General features: G+C 40.9%; 1 protein-coding gene across 2 annotated transcripts in view; it reads right to left on the reverse strand.

Moving 5' to 3' along the window:
- Positions 1–11,672, reverse strand: part of INTS8 (integrator complex subunit 8) — a 75,120-nt gene that overhangs the window by 41,616 nt on the left and 21,832 nt on the right. The window lies entirely within an intron of this gene.

Raw genomic sequence — 11,672 nt, forward strand, 5'->3', positions numbered from 1 at the left:
CGTATGAATTTACGCGTAGTAAAGACTAATCTATTACAAACATACAAACAGCAAAAGAAAAAAACAAATGCAACCTCATAAAAAGTAAATACTTCTGTTCATCAAAACACTTTATCTAAAAGTGAAGACAAACTACCAACTGGGAGAGTATCTTCTGTAACCATGTATTCGATAAAAACCTAATATTAAAAATATACAAAAATCTTTGACAACAACAAAAAGACAAATAACCCAATCACAAAAAAGGCAAAGGACTTGAACAGACATTTCACCAAAGTGGACATTCAAACGGTCACCAGACACATGAAAAAATGCTCAGTGTCATTAGTCATGAGAGAGACGCAAATCAAAATTACAATAAGACACCATTTCACTCCCATAAGGAAGGCTAACATAAACAAACAAACAGAAAATAACAAGTGTTGGCAAGGATGTGGGGAAACTAGAACCTATTTCCACTGCTGGCAGAAATGCAAAATGGTACAGCCACTGTGAAAGACAGTGTCGCAGTTCCTCAAAAACCTATCATATAAACCAGGAATTCTCCTTGTAGGTATATACCCAAAAGACTTGAAAGCAAAGATTGAAAAAGAGACTTGTACACCAATGTTCACCGCAATACTATTCACAATAGTCAAAAGGTGGAAGCAACCTAAATGCCCACTGACAAATGAATGGATAAATAAAACAAATGGATAAACTACCAAGCCAGTGGGAGAAATGAAGTCTTGATAGGTGACACAGCACAGATGGAGCTTGAAGACAATACGCCCAGTGAAATAAGAAAATCACAAAAGGGCAAATATTGTGTGATCTCACTTATACAAAAAGACATGAAAAGGCAAATGTACAGAAACCAAAGTTTATTAGTGGTTTCCAGGGGAACAAGAGAGGGAAAAAACGGGGGTTAAACGGTGATGGAAATACAGTGTTGATTAAGAATAGTGCTGCACAGCCTATTACTGTAATTGCTGTGCATAAGTCGTATGCCTGTAGAAAGGTGAATTCGTAAAAGTAGCGTGATACATTTACAACAACAACAACAAAAGACTAGCTGTTGAGGCTGCTTACGTACAACCAAACACCTCATGGGATTTGGTTCCTTGGTTTGGAGGTTTCGGGTCATGGTTTTATGGGACATCCCAGTTAACTGGCCTAATAACGTGTTTAGTGTTTCTGTTCTATCTCTTAGCTCGTTCCATAGCGCCAGGAGTCTTAAAAGCTTGCAAGTGGCCATCCGAGGCACAACTGGTCTCTTCACCTGGAGCAACACATGAAGGAGAGTCAGGAACAGGAGGAGGATATGCAATGTTTGGTTAACTGCCTCCATGGACAACTGCCTCCTATGCCATGAGACCAGAAGAAACAGATGGTGCCTGGCTACCATTACAGAACATTTTGATCAAACATTTCACAGAAGAATCCTGATCAAAAAGGAGAAAATGCACATCGGAATTTCAAATTACCCTGGACTACAGACTTCCTGGAGCCATGGAAGGTAGAAGAACCCCTGAAACTATTGTCTCAAGAAAATCTTTAAACCTTAAACCAAAAATACCCCCAGAAGTCACTGTAAAACTGAACAATGGTTAGCTTAACTAGTAGAAAAGGTTTGCCTTGAGCATTATGTTATTTTAAGATCTACCTACATGGGATCAAGCTGACAACAACAACTTGAAAAATTAGACAGGAACCTTAGGGGGCAGTGAGTTTATGTTACTGAGGGAAGAACAACAGAGAAAAGGAGGGTGAGAATAGTTGCACAACTTGAAGAGTGTAATCAATGTCACTAAACTGCACATAAAGAAACTTGAATTGGTGTATGTTTTGCTGTGTATATTCTCAACAACAAAATAAATTTTTTTAAAAAAGACTAATGTATTTAGCACACTACAGAATGCCTGAAGAATTTATACAATCTGTTGCTAAAAATTATATGAAGTGATAAATTTTAGTAATCAGTAGCTCCTGTCAGAGAAGTGAGAGAAAATTCATCTAGATGGTTGAAAACAATAATTGATAATAGCTAATGAATACAGAACCAATGTTTAAGAAAGTAATCAAGTTTAAAACAAAACAAAACAGAGGATAATAGGAACTACTTATGGGAATATCAGAGTTCACATTTTATTCATTTTTCTGCTGCAAAAACCTCTTAATTTCTTTATTTTTGTTTATACTTTTTTTTTAACTTGTACTTTAAGTGTAAGTTTACAGCTGAAGTCAGTTTCTCAGGCAAAACTTTATACACACATTGTTATGTGACCCAAGCTGCTCTCCCTATAATGTGACAACACTTTTCTCTTTTCCACCCTGGATTTCCCATGTCCATTCAGCCAGCTCCTGTCTTTTTGCCTTCTCATCTTGCCTCTGAACAGGAACTACCCATTTAGTCTCATGTATCTACTTGAGCTAAGAAGCACACTCTTCACGAGTATCATTTTATGTCCCACAGTCCAATCTAATCTTTGTCTGAATGGCTGGGAATGGCTGGCTTTGGGAATGGTTTCAGTTCTGGGCTAACAGAGAGTCCGGGGGCCATGTCTTCCAGGGTCTCTCCAGTCTCAGTCAGACCATTAAGTCTGGTCTTTGTACAAGAATTTGAGCTTTGCATGCCACTTTTCTCCTGCTCTGTCGGGAACTCTCTGTTGTGTTCTCTCTCAGGACAGTCATCGGTGGTAGCCGGGCACCGTCTAGTACTTCTAGCAGTCCTTCTGGTCTCAGGCTGATGAAGTCTTTGGTTTATGTGGCCCTGAGTTCACATTTTAAATGGCTGAATTGCATGGTATGTAAATTCTGTCCTGAGAATAGAAGAATTCGGAGGCCGGGCCACAATGGTGGAGTAGTCAGACACCTCCAGTGGTCCCTCTTACAAAAAAGACCCGAAAAAACAAGTGAATCGATTATATATATGACAATCTAGGAGCCCTAAATATCAAAGGTAAAGTTAAGGAATTGGACTGAGCGGCAGGGGGAGGGAGAGACTGTTCAGAAGAAGCGAGGAATTGCCAGATCTGACCCGGCGGAAACCGGTGCCCTCGGGGACAGATCAGCTGGCATGTATGGTGAGGCAGGCAGTGGCGTTTGGGACGCATTTTCCAATTCGGGAAACACCGAGCGGTGGAGAGTCTCCTCAGGCCTCCAGGGACAGTAAAAAGCAGCGCTCAAGTGGCAAAAAATAAATACATACATTTAACCTACCACACGGATCAAAAAACACCCCATTTGGAGAAAGATGTAGAACAAAATTCTAACTCACAAAAAAAAAAAGAAAAAAAAGACCAGATTTACTGGCCTGAAAGACTGGAGAAACCCCGAGAGTATGGCCTCCGGATACCGTTTTAGCTCAGAGGTGAAGTCACTCCCGAAGTTCACCATTCAGCCAGGGATTGGACACCTCATAAAACAAAACAGGACTAATGAGGCACAGCAGTCCAGGGACAATGATGAGAAGTCAGGAGTGGACAAGGAAACTGGTGACAGAGAACCCAAGGTTGAGAAGGGACGGTGTTGACATGTCACGGGGTTGTTAACCATTGTCATAAGGCACATGTGTACTAACTATTTAATGAGAAACTATTGTTCTGTAAACCTTCATCTAAGGTACCAAAAAAAAAAAACAAGAATTATCTATGTGAGATCAAATCGATAACAGCAACTCAAAAGGTCTAATGGGAAGCCTAGGGGGCAGTGAGTTGAAGATAATGGTGATGGAATAATTTGGTAAAGGACAGTGAGAATAGCAGCACAACTGGAAGACTGTAATAGATGTCACTGAATTGTACACGTAGAAAATTTCCGGAATGGTGTATTTTTGGCTATGCATATTTTCACCAAAAAAAAAAAGGTCCTCTAAAGTCAAGAAAGGAGAGTGCTGACATGTCGTGGGGTTGTTAATCAATGTCATAAACAATATGCATACTGACTGTTTAACGAGAAACTATTTGTTCTGTAAACCTTAACTAAAGTACAATGAAAAAAAAAAACCCCATGTTGGAAGAACCTCTCTCCCATTTACCTGCTCCCACTCCGCTCTGCCCCAGGTCTCAGCTAAGTTGCAGCCAAAAGTAGGAACCATCACTCACCCTGAGCCATCCTCCCAGTCTTGGAGAAGGAACAAATTTAACAAACAGGAAAAAATAATCTGCCAGCTCCCCTAAGCTGGGAATGCAGGGCGGGCACAGCTCCTTTGCCTAGGCAAAGACATACCAGGTCCACAGACTTTGAATGTCTTTCACCCCTGCATAGACCTGCGTGGGCCCATTTTAACAGTGAAGGCCCTCATTAGCACAGTACAACAGGGTACATAACTGAAGCCTAACTTCACGTTATAAGCTATCTGGTGGAGTGACAGGTTCATGACATTTGACGCTGCTGTGCCCATTATGCAGAGTCCTTACCTATCCACATCAGGGGCCTGAGGACTGGTGGCTCCAACCATGTCACCTAGCCACCTGTGACAGGGATCTGAGAATAAGTCGTGCCTCTCAGTCCTTACAGCCAACAGCACTGGGTGTCCATAATCTGGCTTCAAAACCGACCCACCTACATACTCTATGGAACAGGGACACGCTCGCCTCCCAGATACTCAGGGGCAGCTGTCACGCTCAGGCGTTGATGCTGCAGGCAGATACCTGTGCCTACACCAATCACCCTTGCCTACCTAGGACTGTAGGTAAGAGCCTGCACTACAAACTTGGTGACTGACTATCTGAACCCTGAGCTGCAACCATACAAGAAAATTAAACGGACTCCTGGGCTCACATAACTAGTAACAGATCAAACGACCTGGTGACAGGATGTTAGAGCATCAAAGGGTTCAAAAACCAAACTAGCCCACAGAGCAGTCTATTTGGGCATATCAAAACAAGAAGCTAGGACATAGAAAACAAACATAAAATAAATATAATAACTTATTGATGGCTTGGAGACAACAGTCAATATCAAATCACATAAAGGGCAGACCGTGATGGCTTCAGCAAGCTCCCAAAATAATGAATCAAGAAATATTTGGGAGGAAGACAACTTCTTGGAATTACTGGAGGTAGAATGCAAAAGATTAATACACAGAACTCTTTAAGATCAGGAGGGAGATCAGGCAGAACGCAGAAGAAGTCAAGCAATACACAGACAAAGTAACAGAGGAAATTAAGAAGATTATAGAAGAGTACAATGACAAATTTAATAGGCTGCAAGAATCCATAGAGAGACAGCAATCAGAAGTACAGAAGATTTAACAGTAATATTTCAGAATTAGACAACAGAAAGTCACAGGAGCAGAACTGAGGCAATGTAAGTCAGAATTACTAAAACTGATGATAAAGCACTAGACACCAACATATTTGAGGAAAAATCAGATACAAGAATTTTTAAAAATGAAGAAACCCTATGAATTATGTAGGAGTCTATCAAGAGGAATAACCTACAAGAGACTGGAGTACCAGAACAGGGGGGGAAAACAGAAAATACAGAGAGAATTGTTGAAGATTTGTTGGCAGAAAACTTTCCTGATACCGTGAAAGATGAGAAGATACCTATACATGATGCTCATCAAACCCTACACAAGGCAGATCCCAAAAGAAAATCACCAAGACATATTATAATCAAACTTGCCAAAACCAAAGATAAAGAGAAAATTTTAAGAGCGGCTAGGGATAAACAAAGTCATTTACAAAGGAAAGTCAGTAACCTAAGCTCGGACTACTCAGCAGAAACCACGCAGGCAAGAAGGCAATGGGATGACATATATAAAACCTTGGGGAAGAAAAAATTGCCAGCCAAGAATTATATATCCAGCAAAACTGTCTCTCAAATATGATGGCAAAACTAGGGCATTTCCAGATTAACAGAAGTTTAGGGAATTTGCAAAAACCAAACCAAAATAACAAGAAATAATAAAGACAGTCCTCAAGTTAGAAAATCAATAACATCAGATAAACAACCCAAGACTAGAACACAGGATAGGGCAACCACGTATCAACCCAGATAAGGAAGTCACAAAAATAAATCAAAGCTAATACACCAAAAGTCACAGAATCAAACGAGAATGAAAACACATCCTACCAGAACCTTTGGGACACAGCAAAAGCAGTGCTCAGCGGTCAATTTATAGCAATAAATGCAAATATCCAAAAAGAAGAAAGGTCCAAAATCAAATCATTAACCCTACAACTCGAACAAATAGAAACAGAGCAGCAAAAGAAGCCCTCGGGCACTAGAAGAAAGCAAATAATAAAAATTAGAGCAGAATTAAACGAAATAGAAGACAGAAAAACGATTCAAAGAGTTAACAAGATGAAAAGCTACTCCTTTGAAAAGATGAACAAAATCGATTAAACCATTGGCCAAATCAACAAAAGAAAAACAGGAGAGGAAGCAAATAACCTGAATAAGAAATGAGATGGGTGATATCACAACAGACCCAACTGAAATTAAAAGAATCATAACAGAATACTATGAAAAATTGTACCCTCTTAACAAATTTGAAAGCCTAGAGGAAATGGACAAATTTCTAGAAACACACTACCTAACTAAACTAACACAAACTGAGGTAGAACAACTAAATAAACCCGTAACAAAAGAAGAGATTGAAAAGGTAATTAAAAAAGCCCTGGCCCGGATGGTTTCACTGGAGAATTCTACCCAAAGCGATCCACAGATACAACGCAATCCCAATCCAAATTCCAAATGCATTTTTTAGTAAGACAAGAGAAACAAATCATCAACTTCATATGGAAAGCGAAGAGGCCCCGGGTAAGTCAAGCATTACTAAAGAAGAACAAAACGGGAGGCCTCACACTACCTGATTTTAGAACCTATTATACCGCCACAGTAGTTAAAACAGCCTGGTACTGGTACAACAACAGATACACAGAGCAAAGGAACAGAATTGATAATCCAGACATAAATTCATCCACCTATGAGCAGCTGATATTTGACAAAGGCCCAAAGTCTGTTAATCGGGGAAAAGACAGTCTCTAACCAATGGTGTTGGCGTAACTGGATATCCATCTGCAAAAAAATGAAACAAGATCCATAATACCTCACACCATGCACAAAAACTAGCTCAAAATGAATCAAAGACCTAAATAAAAAATGGAAAACAATAAAGATCATGGAAGAAAAATAGGGACAATGCTAGTAACCCTAATATATGGCATAAACAGAATATGAACCATAAGAAACAATGCACAAACGCTAGAAGAGAAACTAGGTAACTGGGAGTTCCTAAAAATCAAACACTTATGCTCATCAAAAGACTCCACCAAAAGACTAAAAAGACAACCACAGACTGGGAAAAAACTTTTGGCTAGGAAAATCCAATCAGCAGCTAATCTCTAAAATTTACAAGATACTGCAAAACTGCAACAACTAAAAGATAAATAACCAATTTAAAAAATGGGCAAAGGATATGAACATGCACTTCACCAAAGAAGAGACTGAGGTGGCTAACAGACACAAGAGGAAATGCTCACAGTCATTACCCATTAGAGAAATGCAAATCAAAACTACAATGAAATACCATCTAACTCCAGCAAGGCTGGCATTAATCCAAAAAACACGAAACAATAAATGCTGGAGAGGTTGTGGAGAGACTGGAACACTTATACACTGCTAGCAGGAATGTAAAATGGTACAACCACTTTGGAAATCAATTTAATGCTTGCTCAAAAAACTAGAAATAGAAGTACCATATGAACAGTAATCCCATTCCTTAGAATACATACTAGAGAAATAAGAGCTGTCACATGAATAGACAACATGCACACCCATGTTCACTGCAGCACTCTTTACAATAACAAAAAGATGCAAACAACCTAGGTCCTCATCAACAGACGAATGGATAAATAAATTATGGTATATTCACACAACGGAATACTACACAAGGAAAAGAACAACAATGAATCTGTGAAACATCTCATAAGATGGATGAATCTGGAAGGCATTATGCTGAGTGAAAATTACTCAGTCGCAAAAGGACAAATATTGTATGAGACCACTATTATTATAAGAACTCAAGAAATGGTTCAAACATAGAAGAAAACATTGTTTAATGGTTATGAGGGTGGGAAGGGAGGGAGAGGGGTATTCACTAACTAGATAGTAGACAAGAATTTATTTTAGGTGAAGGGAAGGACAACACACAATACAGGGGATGTCAGCACAACCGGACTAAACCAAAAGCTAAGAAGTTTCCTGAATAGAACCAAACACTTCAAGGAACAGAGTAGTAGGGGCGGGGGTCTGGGGACCACGGTTTTAGGGGACATCTAGGTCAATTGGCATAACAAAGCTTATTAAGAAAATGTTCTGCATCCCACTTTGGTGCGTGGCGTCTGGGGTCTTAAAAGCTTGCAAGTGGACATCTAAGATACATCAATTGGTCCCAACCACCTGGAGTAAAGGACAATGAAGAACACCAAAGACACAAGGAAAGTATTAGCCCAAGAGACAGAAAGGGCCACATAAACCAGAGACTTCCTCAGCCTGAGACCTGAAGTACTACCAGAAGTACTAGACAGTGTCCAGCTACCACCAATGACTGCCTTGAGAGGGAACACAACAGAGAGTGCCTGGCAGGAGAAAAGTGGGGTACAGAACTCAAATTCTGGTACAAAGACCAGACTTAATGGTCTGACTGAGACTGGAGGGACTCCTGAAAACATGGCCCTTGGACTCTCTGTTAGCCCAGAACTGAAACCATTCCCAAAGCCAACTCTTCAGACAGAGATTAGACTGGACTATGGGACATAAAATGATACTCATGAAGAGTGTGCTTCTTACCTCAAGCAGATACATGAGACTAAACAGGCAGCTCCTGTCCGGAGGCGAGATGAGAAGACAAAAAGGGACAGGAGCTGGCTGAATGGACACGGGAAATCCAGGGTGGAAAAGAATAGTGTGCCGTCACATCATAGGGAGAGCAGCTAGGGTCACATAGCAATGTGTGTATAAATTTTTGTACGAGAAACTGACTTCAACTGTAAACTTTCACTTAAACTACAAAAAAAACTAATTATTATTACAATGTTTAAAACGTACTATGTCCAGAAACCATTTTCTGATCTATAGACTAACCTGTCAGTATAAATCATATCTGAGCACTCTGGGGTATGTACAATATACTTACACTTGAAGAATTTTACTCTAAGGTATCTATAAATTTCTATAAAGTTTGCTGTCATACATACAGTATTTTATGATGGTAAATAATAATTGATTTTCCTTTCATAATGGATTTTTTATTCACATATAGAGATGCACTCTACATGTGTCATGGAACAACTTAGGGAATGTGTGTTAATCTCCAACTAGCAAACATAACAGATCAAATGAATAAAAACAGGTAATGAAATCAAGTTTTCTTTTTCAACTAAAAATGAATTTTAAATTACTGAAAAAGGAGAAGCATTCCAATTCTAAAAACCAACCAGGTAGCAAAAATCCTCTCATTCAAATACTGAACCTCCATCTTCTGTTAGGTAACAGAGGAGGTATCCAGAATGGACAGGGTTCTGCTCCTGATAAGCTATTCATCTGAGGTGACAGAGTGGGAGAGTGGCGGAAAAATAATCACAATACTCATGCTATAAAATTAAGGTCAAATAGCTATAGGGAAAAAGAAGTGGAGTTAGGGAGCTGGAATAGCTTCACAAAGGGTGCAATCTAGAGGAATACATTCCTTAATCATTCCAGGAAGAAGGAAAGTAAATATCCTCTCCCCCAAAAACACACAGCGCACAAAACAATATTTCATGATCAAGAAATATTATTCTACAGACAAAGGGAAGCCAACAATATAAGTTTGTGTTTGAATATAGAAAAGCAACAACACAAAGTTTTTAAAATTGGAAAAATAACTACAGAAACAGGTTGTGAGGATAAGCTAGAGAGGAAGAACAAATAAAAGAGGCCAGTTATTATTCCATTAGGCTACATGAGAGACGAGAGCATGTACTGAAGAACAATGATGGGGAATCATTAGCACCTAGTGATGAATTAGATTTAGAAGGAGAGAGAGATGTGAAGGTTACTAGCCTCGTAACTGGAAGAATGACAGGCAACAGAAGACAGACAAGCTTTTCTGGAGGAAGACAATGAGTTAAAACAGAATACAGAAGCAGGGCCAAGATGGCGGAGTAGTCAGATGCTTCCAGTGGACCCTCTTACAACAAACACCCCAAAAAACAAGGGATTCAATTATATATGGCAATCTGAACATCAAAAGCAGAGTTGAGGAACTGGACTGAGTGGCAGGGGGAGAGAGAGACGGTTCAGAAGCAGCGAGGAGTTGCCAGTCCTGACCTGGCGAGAGCCTGAGCCCTTCAGGTCTGATCAGCTAAGGGGTGAGTGGTAAGGCAGGCAAGTGGTGGTCATCGGGAGGCGCGTTTTCCGCACCGAAAGACAAACAGCGCCAGAGAGTCTACGTGGCCACCCAGAACCAGTGAGAAGCAGCCCTCATCAGCAAAACATAAGTACTTGTGTATGACTTCCCGTGCAGATCAAAGACACCCCCCTTAGGGGAAAACCTCTCTCCCATTTACTCCCCCGCTCCCTGCTCCGCACTGGGTACCGGACCAGCTTCCGCAATTGCTGACTCCCCTAGGCCAGAAGTAGGACCTGTCACATGCCTGGAGCCATTCTCCCTGCCTTGGAGGGTGAACAAATTAACCACCAGGGGAAAAAATAAACCGCTGTCTCCCCTAAGCCAGGAACCCAGGGTGAGCACAGCTCCTTTGCCTAGGCACAGCCATAAGGGATCCATGGACTTTCAGTGCCTTTCTCCCTGCACAGACTTGTGTGGACCCATCTCAACAGCATAGGCCCCCATTACTGCAGTACAACAGGGTATATACCGGAACTCTAACTTCAACTGTTTCAGCTGTGAAGTGGCCAGCTCTTGACATTTGACACTGCTCTGCCCGTTAAGCAGGGTCTTCACCTACCCACATCAGGGGCCTGAGGACTGGTGGCTCCACAAACGCCACCTAGCCACCTACAACAGGAGCCCAAGAATAAGTGGTGCCCCCCAGTCCTTACAGCTAACACCATTAGCTGCTCATAGTCTGGCTGCAAAACCCACCCACCTACGTGCTCTAGGGAACAGGGACATGCCTTCCTCCTGGACACGCGTGGACAGCTGTCAGCCCCTGCCTTGCTCATAGTGTGTCCCCTTACTGTAGCCAGATGCTTGTGCCTAAAAATCAGTCACCCATGCCTGTCTACGAGTGTGAGAGCCTACACCACACACTTGGTGGCTACCTACCTGGCCACCTGAGCTGAATCCATACAGGAGGAGTGGGCAGACTCTTGAGCTCATAAACCTAGTAACAGATCTAACCACCTGGTGACAGGACATTAGAGCTGGAAAGGTGCCAATAATCAAACTAGCTCATACGAGCAGCCTATTTGGGCATATCAAAACGAAACAAGAAGCCAGGACACAGTAAGCAAACATAAATAAATATAATAACTTACTGATGGCTCGGAGACAACAGTCAATATCAAATCACATAAGGAGGCAGTCCATGATGGCTTCAGCAAACTCACAAAATAATCTAGAAATTTTCCAGAGGAGGAAAATTTCTTGGAATTACAAAAAGCAGAATACAAAAGATTAATATTCAGAACTCTTCAAAACACAGAACATGCAATACAGGAAATTGAAAAGA

Source organism: Trichechus manatus, unplaced genomic scaffold (assembly GCF_000243295.1).
Source record: "Trichechus manatus latirostris isolate Lorelei unplaced genomic scaffold, TriManLat1.0 scaffold00009, whole genome shotgun sequence".
NCBI classification, from domain to species: Eukaryota; Metazoa; Chordata; class Mammalia; order Sirenia; family Trichechidae; genus Trichechus; species Trichechus manatus.